This window comes from Pteropus vampyrus, unplaced genomic scaffold, assembly GCF_000151845.1.
Source record: "Pteropus vampyrus isolate Shadow unplaced genomic scaffold, Pvam_2.0 Scaffold234, whole genome shotgun sequence".
NCBI lineage: Eukaryota > Metazoa > Chordata > Mammalia > Chiroptera > Pteropodidae > Pteropus > Pteropus vampyrus.
In genome coordinates, this window is record NW_011889015.1 from 982,175 (window position 1) to 990,136 (window position 7,962).

A 7,962-nucleotide genomic window follows, 5' to 3' on the forward strand; every position below is an offset into this window, starting at 1 on the left:
ATATTAAAAAGGACAAAGTGGGAGAATTTTTGTGCATAAATAAAATAATCCATCAAGAAGATAAAATCATTACAGACCTTCACGGACTTAATATCAGAACCTAAAAGTATATTAAGCAAAATTTGATAGAATTACAGAGATTAATTAAAACTTCATAGTCATTCTGAGATTACAATCTCACAGAATCAGTAGATTAAAAAATAATTATTGACATAAGTTGCTTAATGATGTAATTCATAACTCTGAGCTAATAAATACACATAGATATTGGCAGGGCCAAAGCAAAGTGCACATTGTTTAAAAACACATGAAAAATATTTCACGTGTACATTTGAAAACCTAAATGAAATTTACAGTTTATGGTAAGTTAGCTAAACCATCAACTCAAGGTGGAGTTTAAAACAAATATAATTAAATGGAAAGAAGAAAATAAAATGCATAAAAATTAGAAATTAATAAACCTGAAAAATAAAAAATAAAAAAACAAAGTTAACAAAACCTAAAGGTTTTTTTCACCTAAATAATGAAAGAGAAAACTTTGCAAGATTGAAAATAATATTAGGAATAAAATGGTTGCATAAGCAAGGTAGTGTAGAAATTTTAAAAAGAGAACATTACGGCCAACTTTATGTTTCTACCTGTGAAAAACTAGATGAAATCAATAATATTTTGGAAACATATAAATTATTAAAATTGATAAACATGTTTTAAAAACCTGAGTAGACAAAACAACATATAAGAATTGAATCAAGAGCCAAAAATCTCTCCATTTTTTAGGCTGCTAAAAACAAATGGTGTTACAGTAAGTTTTGGCAGAGGGTAGGGGGGTAGGGGTGGGGGAAAGGGAAAATAAATAAAATATTAAATAAATAAGTAAATAAATAAAATGTTTAATTTTTTTTTTAATAAAAGGTAGCAACTAATAACATAAAGTAAAACCCACACTTTCTGATAAAACTCTGGAAACGTTTCTTTTAAACTCAGGAACAAGAAAAAATTATGCTTTTACTAGAGCCAGCTCAGTAATATATGAAGAAAAAGATAAAAATATGAAAGAAATAGAAAAAATTAATATAGTTTTTAGATAATATAATCTACATAGAAAATCCAAGATTGTGAATGAATGAAACCAGAGATTATAAGAGAATTCAGAAAATGGACCAGCTGCAAAATCAACATAAATATAATGAAAGGAGACTAGGCTTTAGGTATTGAATACACAACACATATAAAAATGATGTATTATAATATTGTACATCTGAAACTTACATGTTATTAACCATGTTACTCCAGTAAATTTAAAAAAAAAATACTGCTTCTATATAGATATTACTAGGGCTCACTGCTTTTTCTTTCCTCCCTGGATAACATAGAGAACTATATTTCCCCAGCTTTCTTGTTGCTAAAAAGAGGCATGTGACTAGATCTTTTAAATTCTATTTTTCCAGAAATGCTTCCTAGAAGTGGAACTTGTTTTATTTTTGAATGACAGGTACCACGCTATACTCAGCATCCTTACTCCACCTTGAAGATGAAGGCCATCTCACATACCTAGCTCATCCCTTTAAAAACAATTCTCTCTGGGGCACTCCTCAGCCCAATGCAAAAGAAATTTTATACAGCTTTTGTGGATGTCACCAATTAATGTCTAGACATATTTAACCTGAGCAGTAGATATAGTTTAATTTCCATCTGGTAAACCTAATACTGACCTATTTTAATATTTCCACTTAAACAGAATTAAAGACTTTAAATATAAGCAAGAAATCAATAGTTAATATGGGTGTTCTCGTTAAGAACCTTTTCAGCAAAAGCACTTCTAAATTTAAATGAATTTGGCAAATATCCTTAAATGACAAACAAATTGTTACCTGTAATAGATATAAATGGCCATAGCACAATATAAACCATAAGAAAAGTTTATTTTAAAATCTCAGCATTATTAAAGGTCAAAATTTTATAATATTTGGTATTGGTATGTTTTATTTCTCACTTTACTTCTAATTTTAGTTTACTTTCTTTCTATATCTGTAGCTTTTCAAGATGTTTGGTCGTATAAGATAGTTGAGATTCCTTAGGGGAGCCAAGGCAGAGTCAAAGTTTATTTTCTTAATCATTGTGGGAAAGATGACTACTGATTTTAAAAGATGGTTACTTATGGCTATATTCGAGCCATAAGTGATGAGACAGTTAGTCAGTGTACAGACAGAATGCTAAAGATGTCTCCCCAAGATTCTTGTCCCCTGGGTATTCAATCAATACTAGACACTGCCATGAAAGATTTTGGAGATGTAATTAAAGTTACTAATCAACTGACTTTAAAATAGAGAGATAATCTTGGATTCTCTGGGTGGACCCACCGTCTCACAGGAGCCCTTAAAAACAGAAGAAGGCAGTTAGTAAGATGTGCAGAAGGGGAATTCAGAGAGATTCCAGCGTGTTGCTGGCTGAGATTAAAGAAGCAGATTTCTTCTCAGAGCCTCTGAATAAGAGGCCAACGAGCTGACCACTCGAAGTCATCCTTGTGGAATCCAGAGCAGAGAAACCAGAGAGCCAAACCAGATTTCTGACCTACAGAACCATGGGATAATTAATGGGGTTTGTTTTAAGCTCCTACGTTTGTGGCGATTTGTTAGAGTGGCAGTAGAAAACGAACACAACCAGCATGATATCACTTTGAGGCAAAAGAGTCTGAGGAAAATTCATAAGTCGACGTGATGTCACTTCAAGAGCAATTATAATAAACCTTTCTTTTACTAAATAAAACTACAAGTGAGCATGTAATAAATTTAATGTCATTTGACTAAGTACATAAGTATACCTCAATTTCGTATATCAATTTGATATATGAAAACCAGTTACAGAAAAAGGAAATTTTAAAAAGTTTTTTTGCAAGTTTATTTACATGAATATCTATTCACTTTCTCTATGAATCATGGTGGAGTCTCTGTACTGTTGAATACCCTTCAAACATTTAATATGATTCCCATTTCAAAATTAAAATTTGTTCACATCTTTTAGAAACATATCTATTGAATATGATTTGTAAGTTTCTAGGGTATCTAGTTCCAATGTTTCATTATTTTTCAAAGTATCTGACTTTTGAAAATTAGTTGCTTATTAGCATCAATTCCAGAAAATAAATTATAAAAGAAGAAGAAAGCAAATCTAATTTTACTGACTGCTGAACATTGTGGCACTATATTTGGAATTATTGATTAAAATAAAATTCAAATCTCTATGATTTTATTTTTATCTAGAGGAGAAAGTATTTGCTTTACCTACCTCTAAAAAAAACTATGAACTATTTATGATTCGATTGTATAAACAAATTAAAGACCCTACATGAACTTCTTCTGATAAAAATACAAATAAAGAAAGGTTATTTGTCCATAGAGCTTAGTGACAATTTCAGTTAGATACTTAAGTCAAATTGACTGAAGCAAATGCTTGTGTCACTAATAATTATGTGGGCGGACTCTTTCAATTGCGCTGGACTACCCCGGGGAGTAATTGGCATACTTGTTTGTTGGCCTATGGGGTAACCTGCACTTTCTGACTTTCCTCCATTTCCTGTACCTCTAAAGGAAATATGACCTGACATGCTTGGAAACTCTGTCTACTGACTATGACCTTGTATAATGTGAGTTTGCTGGGCTTGCTTTGAAGAAGTGGCCTGACTCTGAGCAGATCCCCCTGACTTAAAAAAGAAAGCTAATTAGGCACTAAGAAAGGTCCCATTCTTTTGAGACTGAAAGCATTCCATTTGGTTTGTTCAAATTCAAGTGGTCTGAGAGTCTTAACAGTTTAAAAAAAAAGTCTCATTGAAAAGTAATAAAGTTTTCGCATTTATTTGGGTTATTATTAGAAGGAATAAATTTAAATTCTATTTTTCTAGTACATACTAAAATTTGAGGCTAATCTACTCTTTCTCAGACAGCTATCTTGACATCGATTACTTTTTAAATAAATGCATAAGGTTTTTTTATTTGAACTAAAATGTGAATGACTTAATTAAGTTAAGATGTGTAGATGTTTTTGCTTTACATACTAAAATATTAGTTAGAAAAATTAGGTAAAATTCTCTCCTTAAAGGCATGGAGGTAGAGAAGCCTTTCAGAAACTATATTATAAAGCAGATCAACAACAAATAGTCTTTTACTCTTAATAATATCTTTTATTTCCTCTTGTTTTTCTTCAAAGGAACTTAACAGATATCACAGGAAGTATCTTATTAAAATTAAAATGTTCCTATGAGAGATGTATAGGAAGAAGATCATTTACCTCATTTTAAAGCTAGAGAAGCTTAGATACTGACAAGTTTCTGTTATATAAAATGTATTATAGACACTTTTTTGGCCCACTCTTAGGAGAAAAACTCTTTGTCCAATTATAAATTTTAGTCCCATTTTTCCAGGAGATGACCTAATGAAATCTGATCAAAGGCTCACATTTGATCAGTCAGCCTGTCCTTCCTCTACAGCCCTGTTTACTTCCAATTAAAACTAGTGTCAAGCCCTCCCTGGCTGATGACATAGACATTTCCACACTTAATTTTCTTGCCTGAAATGGATGAGGGTGAAGTTTCTACTCTGTCTTTTTTGGTTTATTTTCTTGTTCAGCAATGGACCCTGGTTCTAATTATCATGGAAGTCTTCTATCTTTATCCATACCGGAGATCCCATGCCTGGAAAGACAAGCATAGGAAGTCCCCTTCCTTCTTTATTTGATTCATTTTCAACTTTCTATAAAAGTTTTATGGCTACCAGTTTTTTCTTCCTCTCTTTTGGAGAAATGAAGGTTGCGCGCCAACTCTATGGACTTCAGTGACCTAAGATGGACTGAGGCTGAAATGAGTCACTTGGAAAAGGAGACTTCTTGAAATTTGAGGACAGAAGCTGGACAGCTTGTAGTCATGAGGAGGCACAGTCAGAATACAGACTCATGATAGATTAGGTCAAGGTGGCAAGTACCTTAGACTATAGAAATTTGCTATAGACCATTAAGGCAGTATGTAAATTGTGAAGGAAAGTAGAGGTGACTACAGTCTATTTCTAAAGGACTGTACTGTTAGCTCATCAAGCACATACATGGAATTTAGAAGGGTTAGTCCTTTCTTTTCTTCATTCAAGTAACACAGTCCAACTGATACAGATTCCAGCTAGGCACGGGCTAATTAAAGACTTCTCTGGTCTGTAGGCATTGCTTCTGAACTACATCAGGGCATGAGGTTTAGGCTTACTCTCTCCATGGGCAACAAATTGCTGCCCTGGTTTGATAAGAAACATTGCTTCTTCCAGACCTTTTCCCCTTCAACCTCCCTGGAGTCATTATTGTTCGGCTTCTTTCATTCAGCCTCTGGTGTATGCATTTTCTGCACTATATAAAGGCAACTGCTGATGGGGAAGTGGGAGATGGCAGGAGGTGAGTCTAAAAGGGAAGAATTCAGGTTCTGAAGGAAGAAGATGAGAAGAAGAAGCTTTTGAGGTGGCCTAACAGTAGGGCAAAGTATCTAAAAGCAATCTGACCTTTAACAATGAGAAAATTAACATCAGGCTTAATCTTACAAAAAATCATGCTCGTGGAGCATTTTTCCTGGCTTTAAGTTAAATAACAAAAGGAGCTGGGATTGGATATAGGTAGTAAGAGAGAAAAAGACAATAGTGCTACCACATTTGCAGGTGGTTGACCTAATTTGCATTACTTATATTACATACTAGTGTAAATATTTTTTAAAAGTGAAAAATAATTTTAATGTTACCTTGATGGAAAATGATAAAAAATAAATTAATTGTATGTGCTTTTTCTAAAAAAATTATTTTTATTTTTTTAAAAATAAATAAAAATTTTTTTCAAACATAGTTGGCATATAATATTATGTTAGTTTCAGGTGTACAACATAGTGATTAGACTTTATATAACTTACAGAGTGATCAGCCTGAAAAGTCTATTACCCATCTGATCCCATATATAGTTATTACAATATTATTGACTATACTTCCTATGCTCTACTTTACATCTTCATGACTGACTATATAACTGATAATTTGTACATCTTAATTCCTTCCCCTTTTCCACCCATATTCCCAACACTCTTCCCTTCCAGTAACCATCAAAATGTTCTCTGTATCTATGAGTTTGTTTCTGTTTCATTTGTTTATTTATTTGTTTATTTATTTATTTATTTATTTATTTTAGTTTCCACATGTAAGCGAAATCATCTGGTATTTGTCTTTCTGTCTGACTTATTTCTCTTAGCCTAATACCCTCTAAGTCCATCTATGTTGTTGCAAATGGCAAGATTTCGTTCTTTTTTATGGCTGTGTAATATTCCATTGTATATATGTACCACCTCTTCTTTATCCATTTGTCTATCGATGGACACATAGGTTGCTTTCACATCTTGACTATTATAAATAATACTGCAATGAACATATGGGTTCAGTATTAATGTAAATATTTTGAAATAGGCCAAATATTTGTTAGCATACTCTTTATTCTCTGAATCATTAAGAGCCAATTGATTTACTAGTTTGACTAAAAAACATAAAATCAAAGGAAGAGCAGAGATCTCTGTATTGATATGCTATGGTTGCCATAACAAAATACCACAGACTGGGTAGCTTATAAAACAAATTTATTTTTCACACTTCTAGAGGCTGAAAGTCCAAGATCAGAGTGTATGCACTTCTTAAGGCTCTCTCCTTGGCTTGCAGATGGCTTCTTCCTTACTGTGTTCTCACATGGCCTTTTCTCTATGCACCTGCATCCCTGGTGTCTCTCTTCTTATAAGGACACTTGTCATATTAGATCAGAGTCCATTAACCATGACCTCATTTAACTTTAACTATCTCCTTAAAGTCTCTGCTTTTAAATATAGTTACATCAGAGGTTAGGGCTTCAACATGTGAATTTGGGAATCACAATTCACTTTGAAGGAACCACTCATTCTCTCACTCTACACTGTCAGACTACCTGTTTCTATGAAGCTCAGACTCTAATTCATACCTGTACCTTCTTTCCTGAGTCTCGCCATCTAATATCTATTAAAGGAATCCTCTGATTCCTGCTGATGACAACAACCACCACAACTGGAGACAAATTCTTTGTGATCCCTGGTTAACCTGGCAGGGACTTTTGCAGCCTTTGATCAGAACTGACTTGAGCCATACTGTGACAATGGAATACTTTCATTCATGAAATTTGTAAGCCTTTAACATGACCAATTGGTACCTACATTTTTACATGGACTATATGGTCAGTAAAAAGGAATTTTTAAATTAGGTTTCCTTCTCTCATTCTGTGGGAAAGAATCATAGAGGAGAAGCTGGTATGTGACCTTTTGGACCGAAGTGACAAAAATCTGTTTTTGTAGAAAATGCTATTATATATCCTCATGTCTTACAACCCAGGACACCACTTTCAGAGATTATAAAACTCTATCTGGATATAGTCAGAATAGGTTAAGATGGAAATCAGTACAAAGCCATATTTTATCATTTAGAAGGTGCTGAAAACTGAGATTTGTGACAGACCCTTCTCTAGAATAAGCCGGTCGGTTGAAATTGTAAATCTTCATTGTGCTTTGTTAATTTTGCTTCAAATAGATGAAGCCTAGAATACATATGGTAAAAAAGTATTGAATGACATTTTCCAGTTGTAAATGGTATAATTAGTATTGTTACATAAAGAGGGGTGAAAATCCAGAGTGAAGTTACAGATTTGTTTTATGATAGAGTGTTTAAGTTGAGATTGATAGTGAATAGAAAAAAATGGTAAAAATAGAAATCAGAACAATTCTCCTTTTTAAACTATAGGAATAGGGAAATAAATCTATCTAACAGGACATAGAAAATGTTTTCTAGAGGCTATTATGAGATTTATCTATTGCAATGTTTGCAGTTTAACATTTTTATGGTTTGGTTGTGATTAATCCCAGGGACACTTGACTGCTTTACACAC